This window comes from Nerophis ophidion, linkage group LG10 (assembly GCF_033978795.1).
Source record: "Nerophis ophidion isolate RoL-2023_Sa linkage group LG10, RoL_Noph_v1.0, whole genome shotgun sequence".
Lineage (NCBI taxonomy): Eukaryota > Metazoa > Chordata > Actinopteri > Syngnathiformes > Syngnathidae > Nerophis > Nerophis ophidion.
This window is the reverse complement of record NC_084620.1, coordinates 53788001-53804168: the sequence shown is the minus strand read 5'-3', so window position 1 is coordinate 53804168 and position 16168 is coordinate 53788001. Positions and strand designations below refer to the sequence as shown.

The 16168-nt window shown below is 43.6% G+C and overlaps 1 protein-coding gene across 3 annotated transcripts in view; it reads left to right on the top strand.

Moving 5' to 3' along the window:
* The first annotated feature begins 1533 nt into the window (after positions 1–1533).
* The window catches only part of LOC133561004 (liprin-beta-1-like), a 65653-nt gene continuing 51018 nt past the window's right edge, over positions 1534–16168 (top strand). For 2 of the 3 annotated variants that reach the window (XM_061914123.1, XM_061914121.1), the window contains exon 1: positions 1535–1717. The gene's annotated coding sequence lies outside the window, so the exon portion shown is untranslated. Of the gene's footprint in view, positions 1718–16168 lie in introns of all 3 variants that reach the window. The other variant, XM_061914122.1, reaches the window with a different exon arrangement.

The window sequence follows — 16168 nt, the reverse complement described above, 5'->3', positions numbered from 1 at the left end:
CTCTTCAAGAAGTTGCATTGATGGTAATAAGTAATTTATTTATTATTGGTTAGTGTGGGGCTTGCCCTCCTGGGGGTTCTTCAGACCACCAAGCACCGACATGAGAGCCTGTTTCAGGGTTACAATATTGTTTTACTTTTCAATAAGTCTCTCAGTTGCTTTCCAGCAATATTCTTTTTCTCTTTCGTTCTCGCTCGCGCTCTGGCTCCAGCCCCAACCCCGTCCCTCCTCCTGGCTGCTGCTTATAACATAGCGACAGGTGATTAGATAAAAAGGCCCAGGTGGGCCGTCTACGCGCCTGTCGCTGATTTCGAGGCCGGTCCTGGCAAAACCCCCGCTTCGCTGCAGGCCCTCCACAGTTAGCTTCAGAATAATTATGTTATTACAAAGAATAAGAGACCTATTATACTCTAGAAATGTTAGTCTTACTTAAAAATGCACACGTTTAGTTGTGTTCAGGGTTAAAAAAAATATTTTACGGCTCTTACGGAAATACATTTTAAAATATTTGGCTTCTTGGCTCTCTCAGCCAAAAAGGTTCCCGACCCCTGGGCTAGAGTGTACAAATGAGTTTTAAGGTGAGACTTAAATGCTTCCACTATGGCATGGGTCGGGAACCTTTTTGGCTGCGAGAGCCAAGAAGCCAAATATTTTTAAATGTATTTCCCTGAGAGCCATATAATATTTTTTTTAACACTGAACACAACTAAACGCGTGCATTTTTTAAGTAAGACCAACATTTCCATAGTATAATAAGTCTCTTATGCTTTGTAATGACATTGTTATTCTGAAGCTAACTGTGGAGGGGGCGTGGCCTGGGGGCCTGCAGCAAAGCGGGATGTTGCCAGGACCGACCTCGAAATCAACGACAGGTGCGTAGACAGCCCACCTGGGCTTTTTTATATAATCACCTGTCGCTCTGTTATAAGCAGCAGCCAGGAGGAGGGACAGGGTCGGGGCTGGAGCCAGAGCGCGAGTGAGGACGAAAGAGAAAAAGACAATTGCTGTAAAGCAACTGAGAGAAAAATAAAATAAAACAATATTGGAACCCTAAAACAGGCTCTTGGTGGTCTGAAGAACCCCCACACTAACCAATAATAAATAAATTACTTCTTACCATTAACGCAACTTCTTGAACATAAAAATGCATGAGAATGTTTTATATTTTGAACGTTGTTTTTAACACTGTGATTACAAGTGGAATCATTCAATACTTATCCTGTTAAGCAATGTCAGCTCAGATTTATCCGAGAGCCAGATGCTGTCATCAAAAGAGCCACATCTGGCTCTAGAGCCATAGGTTCCCTACCCCTGTACTATGGTAATGATTAAGCTGCCTAGTTCTTTTTTTATTAACTAAGATTTTTATATTCGACATTTTTTTTTACATTATTTAAAGGCAAAACAAACACCGTCCAATCATAGTAGTGTTTAAAGCAAACGAATATGACTGCGCTATTGTTTATTTAATTCTTCAGTTCCGCCGTGTTTTACTTTGAAAGGCCCGATGCTCCGACTTCCGACGTGCCGCTCGCTGCGTAGTGGGAAACTTGACGCCGCCATTAGTTGGCGTGCCCAGGACGAAGAAGTGGAGTCGAGCGAGGAGGGTCTCAGTCCCACGCGAGGGTGGTCGTCCACGATGAAGCTGCGCTGATAAAAGTTCCCCGGAGTTGTCAAAGAGGAATTACTTTCCGGAACTTTCCTCGCGCGGACACGAGTAAGTTGATTGAGCTTTTCCTATTAATTTCCTCGACGCACCGCGTAACGAGTAAATTAATTTACTAATAAACAGGCTTTTTTTTAAATTACTTAAAAGTGTATATGTCTTAAAATTACTGCTTCTTTCCGACCAGTTTTTAATTAATTATAACCAATACTGCTTCTAATAAGATAGTGTCTTGTGATTCAGCTGTGGGTTGGAATCATATTGTTCTGACTACTTTTATATTCCAGAAAGTTCTCCAACGTCTTCTGTTGTCACCAGGGGCGGTTCTAGGCATGCTTATATGAGGGGGCACTCAGAAATGTGAAGGGGGCATCATGTGTACACATCATGCTCCAGCACTTTTTTTTTGTGCTTATAGTAACGATGCTTTCTTCATTGAAATGGGTCTTTAGCTATGTGCCAACCCCAACCTGGAGTAGTGGATTGCACTTTGTCAGGCCTCTACCTTCAGACCTGTCCAACTTGGGTGTCCCACCTGAAGACTAAGCTCCTGCTGGTATAGCTCTTACGGTCACTGAGGCACGCAAACCCATCCATCCATCCATCCATCCATCTTCTTCCGCTTATCCGAGGTCGGGTCGCGGGGGCAACAGCCTAAGCAGGGAAACCCAGACTTCCCTCTCCCCAGCCACTTCGTCTAGCTCTTCCCGAGGGGATCCCGAGGCGTTCCCAGGCCAGCCGGGAGACATAGTCTTCCCAACGTGTCCTGGGTCTTCCCCGTCGCCTCCTACCGGTTGGACGTGCCCTAAACACCTCCCTAGGGAGGCGTTCGGGTGGCATCCTGACCAGATGCCCGAACCACCTCATCTGGCTCCTCTCCATGTGAAGGAGCAGCGGCTTTACTTTGAGTTCCTCCCGGATGGCAGAGCTTCTCACCCTATCTCTAAGGGAGAGCCCCGCCACACGGCGGAGGAAACTCATTTCGGCCGCTTGTACCCGTGATCTTATCCTTTCGGTCATGACCCAAAGCTCATGACCATAGGTGAGGATGGGAACGTAGATCGACCGGTAAATTGAGAGCTTTGCCTTCCGACTCAGCTCCTTCTTCACCACAACGGATCGGTACAACGTCCGCATTACTGAAGACGGCGCACCGATCCGCCTGTCGATCACACGATCCACTCTTCCTCCACTCGTGAACAAGACTCCTAGGTACTTGAACTCCTCCACTTGGGGCAGGGTCTCCTCCCCAACCCGGAGATGGCATTCCACCCTTTTCCGGGCACGCAAACCCCCTGACCACAATAAGGTGGCAATCCCTCAGGGGGGGAAACTGAAAAACAAAAATAAATGAATAAAATAAAACATCCTTCATCCATATTTTATCAACCAACAACATAACATTTATCCTAAGTGCATGGCCTAACTCTCAAATAAATGTTGACCCAAAGTAGGACTTCAATCAATCAATCAATGTTTATTTATATAGCTCCAAATCACAAATGTCTCAAAGGACTGCACAAATCATTACGACTACAACATCCTCGGAAGAACCCACAAAAGGGCAAGGAAAACTCACACCCAGTGGGCAGGGAGAATTCACATCCAGTGCGACGCCAGTGACAATGCTGACTATGAGAAACCTTGGAGAGGACCTCAGATGTGGGCAAAAAAAAGGAACTCCGTAGCACCGAAAGTCCGCGACGATAAACGTGTTTATGACAGATAAGACTACACAAATACACCCATCATAACAAGTATATGGTAAATGTAGACAACTTTTCCTTTTCTTTTACTTTCATAATGCAACAGTGATTGGATGTTTACTGAGGGCCGAGGGGTGTGTGCGGGTGTGTGTCTGCTGCGCAGCCTGTGGAATGTTGAATACACGCACAGCGGAGGGAGGAATGAGAGGGAGGCCGACACTACTATATCGTGTGTGTCCCTTTTTCGGCGGATTTTCCCGCTAGTGCAGATAATTTTGTCAACTTGTAATGTAGTAATTTTGTGAGTTTATTAAAATGTACTTTCTCAAATTCTGATTTAAGGGGGCAAGACATTTATTTAAGGGGGCTCTGCCCCCTCTTGCCCCTGCGTAGAGCCGGCCATGGTTGTCACACTTTTCCAGAAGCAAATTAAGTAAAAATAACCCAACAGTTTGTTTTTTATAGAAAAATCAATCAATTTGTGATTTTTATTAAAGTGAATAGTTTTGCTAACAATAAATCAAATATTAATATTAACTTCTTATTGTTAATATTTTATTTATTCATCTTGGATATGCCCTTTGTCACCGATTCTGTTCATAACTTTTATGGACAGAATTTCTAGGGGCAGTCAAAGCATTGAGGGGTCCCCGGTTTGGTGGCCACGGGATTAGGTTTCTGCTTTTTGCAGACGATGTGGTCCTGATGGTTTCATCTGGCCGGGATCTTCAGCTCTCACTGGATCGGTTCGCAGCCGAGTGTGAAGCGGCCGGAATGAGAATCAGCACCTCCAAATCCGAGTCCATGGTTCTCTCCCGGAAAAGGGTGGAGTGCCATCTCCGGGTTGGGGAGGAGACCCGGCCCCAAGTGGAGGAGTTCAAGTACCTCGGAGTCTTGTTCACGAGTGGGGGAAGAGTGGATCGTGAGATCGACAGGCGGATTGGTGCGGCGTCTTCAGTAATGCGAACGCTGTACCGATCCGTTGTGGTGAAGAAGGAGTTGAGCCGGAAGGCAAAGCTCTCAATTTACCGGTCGATCTACGTTCCCATCCTCACCTATGGTCATGAGCTTCGGGTCATGACCGAAAGGATAAGATCACGGGTACAAGCGGCCGAAATGAGTTTCCTCCGCCGTGTGGCGGGGCTCTCCCTTAGAGATAGGGTGAGAAGCTCTGTCATCCGGGAGGAACTCAAAGTAAAGCCGCTGCTCCTCCACATCGAGAGGAGCCAGATGAGGTGGTTCGGGCATCTGGTCAGGATGCCATCCAAACGCCTCCCGAGGGAGGTGTTTAGGGCACGTCCAACCGGTAGGAAGCCACGGGGAAGACCCAGGACACGTTGGAAAGACTATGTCTCCCGGCTGGCCTGGGAACACCTCGGGATCCCCCGGGAAGAGCTAGACGAAGTGGCTGGGGAGAGGGAAGTCTGGGCTTCCCTGCTTAGGCTGCTGCCCCCGCGACCCGACCTCGGATAAGCGGAAGAAGATGGATGGATGGATGGATCTTGGATATTTAAAATTTGACATTCCAATTGCAATGTTAATATATACCAGAAATACACATTTATGGCATTTAAAAGGGTTTACTTCAGGGTGTCCAAAGTGCGGCCCGGAGGCCATCTGCGGCCCGCAGCTAATTGTGTACCGGCCCGCCACACATTCTGGAAATGCTATTGCAAAAATAAAAAAGAGCATTAAAAATATGGGAATGAGGTGAAATCTATTGAGAAAAAGTTGCAATGTTGAGACAAAGCTGCCATGCAGGCTGTTTTTTTTCCTTTTGTCTTTATTTTACCATGTAAAAACCATCTTTACCATGAATTGAGTAACGTGGACACCGACTTAAACAAGTTGAAAAACTTATTCGGGTGTTACCATTTAGTGGTCAATTGTACGGAATATGTACTGAACTGTGCAATCTATTAATTACAAGTTTCAATCAATCAATTATTATTATTATAAATAAATAATGAAAAAAAAAATCCATGTTATAATGAAGTATTTTCAAAGCTCAAATTAGTTCAAATATTTCACTTTAAAATGTTTTATGTGGTAAATATTGCACATATTGTGTAGTTGCCATATAAAAACTAAGTTTTCTTTGACAAAATAGCATAAAACTAACAAAAAAACAGTTTAAAGGCCTACTGAAATGAGATTTTCTTATTTAAACGGGGATTGCAGGTCCATTCTATGTGTCATACTTGATCATTTCGCGATATCGCCATATTTTTGCTGAAAGGATTTAGTAGAGAACATCCACGATAAAGTTCGCAACTTTTGGTCGCAAATAAAAAAGCCTTGCCTGTAACGGAAGTAGCAGATGATGACATCACAAGGGTGAGGGCTCCTCATGTCCTCACATTGATGATGATGGATTAAATTTATATCGCGTTTTTCTATTGTTAGATACTCAAAGCGCTCACAGAGAAGTGGGAACCCATCATTCATTCACACCTGGTGGTGGTAAGCTACATATGTAGCCACAGCTGCCCTGGGGTAGACTGACGGAAGCGTGGCTGCCAATTTGCGCCAACGGCCCGTCCGACCACCACCAATCATTCATTCATCATTCATTCACCAGTGTGAGCGGCACCGGGGGCAAAGGGTGAATGAAGTGTCCTGCCCAAGGACACAACGGCAGCGATTTGGATGTCAATAGGTGGGAAGCAAACCTGCAACCCTCAGGTTTCTGGCACGGCTGCTCTACCCACTACGCCACTAATGGGAGCCTCCAGCAGCAAGAGCTCTTCGGACTGAAAAAACGACAATTTCCCCATTAATTTGAGCGAGGATGAAAGATTTGTGGATGATGATATTGATAGCGAAGGACTAGAAAAAAAAAGAAGAAAAAAAAGGCGATTGCATTGGGACGGATTCAGATGTTTTTAGACACATTTACTAGGATAATTCTGGGAAATCCCTTATATTTCCATTGTATTGCTAGTGTTTTAGTGAGATTAAATAGTACCTGATAGTCGGAGGGGTGTGTCCACGGCTGTGTTGAAGCCAGTCTCTGAGGGAAGTTGACGGCAGCTGCATGGACGGCGCAAGCTCAGCCGATCTCCGGTACGAGGCGACTTTTTACCACAATTTTGTCACCGAAACCTGCCGACTACAAGTGGTCGGCAACCATGTTCGCTTGACCGCTCTGATCCATACTAAAGCTTCACCTCAGGGAATTTTAAACAAGGAAACACCGTGTGTTTGTGTGGCTAAAGGCTAAAGCTTCCCACCTCCATCTTTCTATTTTGACGTCTCCATTATTAATTGAACAAATTGCAAAAGATTCAGCAACACAGATGTCCAGAATACTGTGGAATTGTGCGATGAAAAGAGACGACTTTTAGCCGCAAATGGTGCTGCGCTAATATGTCCTCTACAGTCCGTGACGTCACGCGCAGGCGTCGTCATTCCGCGACGTTTTCAACTAGAAACTCCACGGCATGGGTGTCAAACTCTGGCTCGCGGGCCAAATCTGGCCCGCCGTGTAGTTACATTTGGCCCTTGAGGCAATACCAAATAAACATTAAAGCTGGCCCGCTGGTATTATAACACCGCATTCACCGCTAATACTCATACTTGCCAACCCTCCCGATTTTCAGTGCCCCTCTTGAAAGTCTCCTCGGGCAACCATTCTCCCGATTTCCACCCGGACAACAATATTGGGGGCGTGCCTTAAAGGTACGGCCTCTACAACCAGTCGTCACGTCCGTTTTTCCTCCATTCAAACAGCGTGCCGGCCCCTGTCACATGATAAACGCGGCTTCTACACACACATAAGTGACTGCAACGCATACTTGGTCGACAGCCATTCCGGTCACACGGAGGGTGGCCGCATAAACAACTTTAACACTGTTACAAATATGCCCCACACTTTGAACCCACACCAAACAAAAATGACATACACATTTCGGGAGAACATCCACACCTTAACAGAACATAAACACAACAGAACAAAGACCCAGAACCCCTAGCAGCACTAACTCTTCCGGGATGCTTCAATATACACCCCTTGCTACCACCAAACCCCGCTCACCTCTTTGTTATTTTAATTTCAAATTTATTAGCCTGTGGAAAAAGTTAATGTTGATATTTACCTCAGAAGGCTGCATATAGAAAAGAGGCATTCAATTTTTTATTTAGATTTTATTTAATATACCGTTGATGTTTTTCGTTTGTTTTGTGAAAGTTGATTTTGCACTATTAAGTTATATCAATCAATCAATGTTTACTTATATAGCCCTAAATCACTAGTGTCTCAAAGGGCTGCACAAACCACTACGACATCCTCGGTAGGCCCACATAAGGGCAAGGAAAACTCACACCCAGTGGGACATCGGTGACAATAATGACCCAGTGGGACGTCTGTGACAATGATGACTATGAGAACCTTGGAGAGGAGGAAAGCAATGGATGTCGAGCGGGTCTAACATGATACTGTGAAAGTTCAATCCATAATGGATTCAACACAGTCGCGAGAGTCCAGTCCAAAGCGGATCCAACACAACAGCGAGAGTCCCGTTCACAGCGGAGCCAGCAGGAAACCATACCAAGCGGAGGCGGATCAGCAGCGCAGAGATGTCCCCAGCCGATACACAGCCAAGCAGTACATGGCCACCGGATCGGACCGGACCCCCTCCACAAGGGAGAGTGGGACATAGAAGAAAAAGAAAAGAAACGGCAGATCAACTGGTCTAAAAAGGGAGTCTATTTAAAGGCTAGAGTATACAAATGCTTGTTCCATTTTCAGTCTGGAAGCAAATCAGTGTAGCAAACTGAGCAATAATTAACGTTTTATTCATTCACTTTCTCTTGCTACTTCAAGGCTTGAATGTTTGATTCATTCATTATCATTTTATTTTCAGATGTGTGGAAAAAGTTTATTTGGATATTTACCTCAGAAGGCTGCAAATAGAAAAGAGGCATTCAATTTTTATCTAAATTTTATTTGATATGCCATTGATATTTTTCAATTATTATTATTTGAAACTGGATTTTGCATGTCACTATAAAGTTATATAAGCCTTGCTTGTTCAATATTCAATGCAAAAGTTGTTTGGGTCCGTAATAAAAAGTTAATTCGTTCAACCTTGGCCCGCGGCTTTGTTCAGTTTTAAATTTTGGCCCACTCTGTGTTTGAGTTTGACACCCCTGCTCCACGGGATATTTAAAATTGTAATTTAGTCAACTAACCCGGCCGTGTTGGCATGTGTTGCAATGTTAATATTTCATCATTGATATATAAATTATCAGACTGCGTGGTCGCTAGTAGTGGCTTTCAGTAGGCCTTTAAACGTAAAATTGACAGATAAATCTGAAGTTCATCTCGAAACGAAAGTGTTGAAAGTAAAAAATAAAAAAAAACCTAATAAAAATGTATCACTTTCTGAGTGGGGAACCTTTTGGGTCCCAAATATATTTGGTGGAATTTTAATGATCTTTTTTCACTGTGATTACTCAAAAATATTAAATAATTAAAATCAATGGTGTCCAGCATTATCGATCTTTTAGGGCTCTAATTACTAAATACTGCATATTTCAGTATCCTCGGGAGATTTCTGGGAGAGCCTCCCGGGAAAATGGGGGGGTCTGCAAGTATGCAGCTGAGCCACATCAGAGTGATCAAAGAGCCGCGGGTTGCCGACCCCTGCTACAAATGATGCTACAAATTAGCAGTGCTGCTACTATTTGTAGCAACGCTTTTGCCGCATAATTGTTCAACATATTCCCGCTTGAAGCCAAACCACCGCCGGACGATGGGCCCCGTGCTGTTTTTTCTTGGGAATTAATTCTTCCTCCATTTGTTACCAGAATCACAGGTTCTCTTTCTTGTATTACCACTCGCAACGCACCGTTAGCATCACAGCTAATGTTACCGTGTCACTGCCTCTCTGCTCGGGAAGGGCATGTGACTTAAGTAAGAAGGTGCACTTGTTTAAGTCTCTGTGAGAAGGAGAGACAAGAAAGAGTGAGAAACGCATGCAGTGTAATGCACGCAGCTAAAAGCAACTGCGTGAGAACGTATACTCGAATATCACAATATAGTCATTTTCTATATCGCACAGAGACAAACCCGCGATTCATCGAGTATATCGATATGTCGCCCAGCCCCAGTTCCATGATGCTTGCACTGCTATGATCTTTGAGACTGCTGGCTTGGTCAACTTCCACATGATCCATGCGATGAATAGATTAGTGATGCGGGTTGTTTGTTTCAGAGGTTTTGTTGTGTAGTTTCAAGCATTGAAGCTGGTTTGGCATCTAACTTCTGCAAAGTCTCACTGTGCTGCTCTTGTGGTGCCGTGGCTTTCAAGTCACGGGTCGGGTCGCTGAGTCGTTTATATGATTTTTGAAAATGACATTAAAATCTAAACCTAATTTAAAATCATTTGATTACAATTAAAGGTTACGTGGTGCCGAGATTCGACAGTTGCGGTCCGTTTTTTCTCCGTCCTTAAAGGCCTACTGAAAACGAGATTTTCTTATCCAAACGGGGATAGCAGGTCCATTCTATGTGTCATACTTGATCATTTCACGATATTGCCATACTTTTGCTGAAAGGATTTTGTAGAGAACATTGACGATAAAGTTCGCAACTTTTGGTCGCTAATAAAAAAGCCTTGCCTGTACCGGAAGTAGCAGACGATGTGCGCGTGACGTCACGGGTTGTGGAGCTCCTCACATCCTCACATTGTTTACAATCATGGCCACCAGCAGCGAGAGCGATTCGGACCGAGAAAGCGACAATTTCCCCATTAATTTGAGCGAGGATGAAAGATTCGTGGATGAGGATAGTAAATAAATGGGTTATAAATGGGTTGTACTTGTATAGCGCTTTTCTACCTTCAAGGTACTCAAAGCGCTTTGACACTACTTCCACATTTACCCATTCACACACACATTCACACACTGATGGAGGGAGATGCCATGCAAGGCGCCAACCAGCACCCATCAGGAGCAAGGTTGAAGTGTCTTGCTCAGGACACAACGGACATGACGAGGTTGGTACTAGGTGGGATTTGAACCAGGGACCCACGGGTTGCGCACGGCCACTCTCCCACTGCGCCACGCCGTCGTAAGAGTGAAGGACTAAAAAAAATAAATAAAAAAAAAGACAGGGCAATGGGAGCGATTCAGATGTTATTAGACACATTTACTAGGATGATTCTGGAAAATCCCTTATCTGTTTATTGTGTTACTAGTGTTTTAGTGAGATTATATAGTCGTCTCTGAAAGTTGGAGGGGTGTGGCCACAGGTGTGGTGACCGCCAGTGTCTTTGAGGGAAGCCACGTTACTCGATGAGGCAAAGCGAAGGCAGCTGGTCGGGCCGGGCTGAGCTTTTTTTCCCCTGCCTCCACGGTGGAAGCATCCCACGTTCGGGGGCGGCCGGTCGGAGGAGGCAAGAGAGTCCGCAGCTGCCTCTTTGACAGGTGCATGAGGAACGACGCAAGCTCCGCTCATGTCTTCGGTAAGAGCCGACTTATTACCACAATTTTCTCACCGAAACCTGCCGGTTGACATGTGGTAGATAACCATGTTCGCTTGACCGCTCTGTTCCATAGTAAAGCTTCACCTTCGGGAAGTTAAACAAGGAAACACCGGCTGTGTTTGTGTTGCTAAAGGCGGCCGCAATACACCACTACCCACCTACATCTTTCTTCTTTGACGTCTCCATTATTAATTGAACAAATTGCAAAACATTCAGCAACACAGATGTCCAGAATACTGTGTAATTATGTGATTAAAGCAGACGACTTATAGCTGGGATCGGGCTGGAACAAAACGTCCACTACAATCTGTGACGTCACGTGCACGCGTCATCATACCGCGACGTTTTCAACAGGATACTTGGCGCGAAATTTAAAATTGCAATTTAGTAAACTAAACCGGCCGTATTGGCATGTGTTGCAATGTTAATATTTCATCATTGATATATAAACTATCAGACTGCGTGGTCGCTAGTAGTGGCTTTCAGTAGGCCTTTAAAGAATGACTTGAGAGTTTGCGCGACCTTCAGAGGAAGACGTTTCCCCGCAGTGTGCCAGGAAGCGCTTCCTGTCGGGCCCACGTGAGGCCCTTCCTGAGCGAGGGGACGCTTCCATCCCTTTTATGGTTCCGTCCCGAAGAGGTCGTTTTGCGTTACCCGGCGAGTCGTGACAGCCGCCGCGAGGAAGGGAAGCTCAGTTCTTCATTACTGTCAGTTGTTTTTGGCCCGATTCCATCCAGCGCTCATCTGTCTCCCTTTGGACGCGATGTGGAAAAAGTCTGTGTCTTGCAGCGTCCACCACGTGAGCCTGTGGGACACAAAGAATTGTTTGTGACGCCGCCGTCGCCGCCGTGAGGCAAGGAAGTGTTGTTTCTAGACAACAGTGCTTAAAGTCCACTAAACCTGCAGAGTCAAAGGCACGAGTTCACGTCCATCTTAATCCAACCAAAGAAAAATAGTTAGCGATTGTCTGATATGGTAGTTATTTTCATCATGATCTTGTACAGACCTGGGCAAAATAAAGCCTGCGGGTCACATGTGGCTCATTAAGATATTCAATCAAGCCCGCCGGACGTTCTACATAATTTTTTAGACCTTTAACATAGGGCTGGGCGACATAACGAATATATTCGATATATCGCGGGTTTGTCTCTGTGCGATATCAAACCCTGTTTCCATATGAGTTGGGAAATTGTGTTAGATGTAAATATAAACGGAATACAATGATTTGCAAATCCTTTTCAACCCATATTCAATTGAATCAGGATATCTGATGTTTAAACTCATAAACTTAATTTTTTTTGCAAATAATCATTAACTTAGAATTTCATGGCTGCAACACGTGCCAAAGTAGTTGGGAAAGGGCATGTTCACCACTGTGTTACATCACCTTTTCTTTTAACAACACTCAATAAATGTTTGGGAACTGAGGAAACTAATTGTTGAAGCTTTCAAAGTGGAATTCTTTCCCATTCTTGTTTTATGTAGAGCGTCAGTCGTTCAACAGTTGTTGTATTTTACGCTTCATAATGTGGGTTTCCGGCCATGCCGCTTACGTGGAGTGATTTCTCCAGATTCTCTGAACATTTTTGATGATATTACGGACCGTAGATGTTGAAATCCCTAAATTTCTTGCAATTGCACTTTGAGAAACATTGTTCTTAAACTGTTTGACTAATTGCTCACACAGTTGTGGACAAATGGGTGTACCTTGCCCCATCCTTTCTTGTGAAAGACTGAGCATTTTTTGGGAAGCTGTTTTTATACCCAATCATGACACCCACCTGTTCCCAATTAGCCCGCACACCTGTGGGATGTTCCCAATAAGTGTTTGATGAGCACTCCTCAACTTTATCAGTATTTATTGCCACCTTTCCCAACTTCTTTGTCACGTGTTGCTGGCATCAATTTCTAAAGTTACTGATTATTTGCACAAAAAAAATGTTTATCAGTTTGAACATCAAATATGTTGTCTTTGTAGCATATTCAACTGAATATGGGTTGAAAATTTCCCAACTCATATGGAAAAGGTGTTTGTAGAAAATGATTATTGTGATATTCGAGTATACGTTCTCACGCAGTTGATTTTAGCTGCGGGCAATACAATACAGGCTTTTGTCACTCTTTCATGTCTCTCCTTCTCACAGAGACATAAACCAAACGCACCTTCTTACATACGTCACATACTATCGTGCTTTCAAAATCATACGCCCTCGCGGAGCAGACAGGTAGCAGCAAGGGTAAAGATAGCTGTGATGCTAGCGGAGTGGTGCGAGTGGTAATACGATAGAGAGAGAAGGTGAAGAGATAATTAATTCCCAAGAAAAACAGCAGGGGATCCAGCGTTATGGGGGTGGTTTGGCTTTAAGCAAAAATATGTCAAACAGACAATGGTAATATGTCTAGTCTGCGGCAAAAGCGTTGCTACAAAAAGTAGCAGCACTGCTAATGTGTAGCATCATTTGAAAAGTTACCCGCTAGAGAATGAAGAGTGTTTGAAACTCTGCATGTCAACATCTCGGCCTTTGCCACACCCACAACATGCCTAAGCAACAATTTCCACATCAACACCGTATGAAAAAAATAGTCAACAACACAAGGAGATAATGTCCGCAGGAATCTACCACATAGCGAAGGACAAACACTATTTGATTTCCTATTATGCAGCTCATTTTTATTTGACAGTTATTGAAATATCTTGTGTGACATCATGCACAAAAGTGCACTTTATTTGTTTTTAACTATTGTAGTGGCGCTCTGTACAAAAAGTGCACTTTAATTTAGTGTTGTTTTGATATGTCTTCTTTGTGACATCATGCACAAAAGTGCACTGATAGCTTGTTTTAAAATGTCTGACAATCTTGCACTTTGTGTTTGGAAATGACATGAATGTTTGTGCCACTGCTTAATAACTGTTTAATAAATACACTTCTGGTCAATTTACTTAGTTGTGATTTCCCTCTTTGCATGAAAGTTTAAAATGAGCATATATTAATGCAGTGTGAAGAATGTTTTAATGTCCCCAAACGTGTGTGTCAGGAACAGATGTGGGAGCAGAATTTTACAATATATTTCTGCATAAAAGTGATAATGTATCATATTGTAGGTGTTTATTACCCTTTGCTCTCATATTTTGCTGTTTGTTACATTTTTTTTTCTTTTGCTTGATTGTAAAAGATGTCTATAGAGGAGCTGGTCAGAGAAGTAAAAGAGGAGTGATGTTCATTTGTTGTTAATATTCAGTGTTTTATTGTTCATAGTTAATATTGTGAATCCCACTTTCTTTATTTTAATGTACAGTACAGGCCAAAGGTGTGGACACACCTTCTCCTCATTCAATGCGTTTTCTTTATTTTCGAGACCAGATTGTCACTGAGCTATGAATGAACACATGTGGTGTTATGTACTTAAAAACTTACTGCTTTGCACACTCTTGGCATTCTCTCCGTGAGCTTGAAGAGGTAGTCACCTAAAATGATTTTCACTTCACAGGTGTGCCTTATCAGGGTTAATTAGTGAAATGTATTTCTTTATAAATGGGGTTATATGGAAGTAGAATTGTCTCACACCCATCCATCCATCCATCCATTTTCTACCGCTTATTCCCTTTTGGGGTCGCGGGGGGCGCTGGCGCCTATCTCAGCTACAATCGGGCGGAAGGCGGGGTACACCCTGGACAAGTCGCCACCTTATCGCAGGGCCAACACAGATAGACAACATTCACGCTCACATTCAAACACTAGGGCCAATTTAGTGTTGCCAATCAACCTATCCCCAGGTGCATGTCTTTGGAAGTGGGAGGAAGCCGGAGTACCCGGAGGGAACCCACGCATTCACGGGGAGAACATGCAAACTCCACACAGAAAGATCCCGAGCCTGGATTTGAACCCAGGACTGCAGGAACTTCGTATTGTGAGGCAGACGCACTAACCCCTCTGCCACCGTGAAGCCTTGTCTCACCCCATCTTATAAATATCAATATGGTATTAATACATACCGTATTTTTCAGACTATAATATTATCTATCTCATTCGCGGAAGAGGCGAAGAAAATGTCAGCAATTGTCACACACACGTCAACCAATAAGAATTCGGGGGGGAGGGTCATGGTTACTGTATTTTCCGGACTGTAGGGCGCACCGGATTATAAGGAGCACTGCCGATGAGCGGGTTTAGTCAGGTCTATTTTAATACAAAAGGCGCACCGGAATATCAGGGGTCAAATTATGATTTTTTTTTTTTTTTTCTAAATGTAAAAGTCTTCCTTATCATCTACATAACATGTAATGGTTGGTCTTTGGTCAAAATGTTGCATGAATGATGTTTTAGAGATAATCTTCAAGTCGATTTCTGACAGTCGCTTTAGTGGGCGGTCTTATTTACGTGTCTCACCTTCGACGGTGTCTTCTCCCCTGTTGTAGCGGTGTAGCGTGCAAGGATGGGAGTGGAAGAAGTGTCAAAAGATGGAGCTAACTGTTTTAATGACATTCAGACTTTACTTCAATCAATAACGGAGCAGCATCTCCTCATCCGTGGCTCACTAGCGCAACAACAACGCTAGAAATGTGTCCCGTGAAAGACCGTCTGACCGGAACTTACTAGTAATTAAAGTTCCTTGGGTGAATAATGTAAAATCACTACACCGTTATGTTTTAGCGCTTTTCATGGCGAGTTTACAGGCAGATATAAGTAAGAACTTTACACTTCTTTATATTAGAAATGACAACAGCGGAGGATGAATGTTCCATAACAAGAAGATGAGAAAAAAAGCTTACTACGGGTCGTCACGGACTACAAAGGCAGACGCGCGGAAATTTTCAGGACTTATGCAGATGCCAAGTACAGATCAGCAGGTACCAAAAGATAAAAAAAGTTGCTTTTGCATAATGTGGCGAAACAAAAGGCCAGATAATGTCTTACCTTATACACACACCATAATAATACTCCTATGTTGAAGCACAGTACAATCCATCAAGCTTTGCGGCTTCACAGCTTACCTAAGTCCTACTAAAACATGTTGAAAGATTTTTGAGCGCCGTGTGTAATGTTCTATATTCTCAATGGAACATTTTAAATGTTGGTGTTGTTTACTTGAGTCATATTTCAGTCGACACGTATCTCTTATGTGTGACTGCCATCTACTTTTCACACTTATTACACTACGTACTAAATATAATTGCTTCACAACCAAAATTTTTCCATACATTAAAAGAAAATTAAAGGATTTTAAGTGGGCCTTATTGTCTGAAAAATACGACGTCATTCTTATTGTAGCTAAAGTATGTCCATACATCCATCCTTCCATCCATT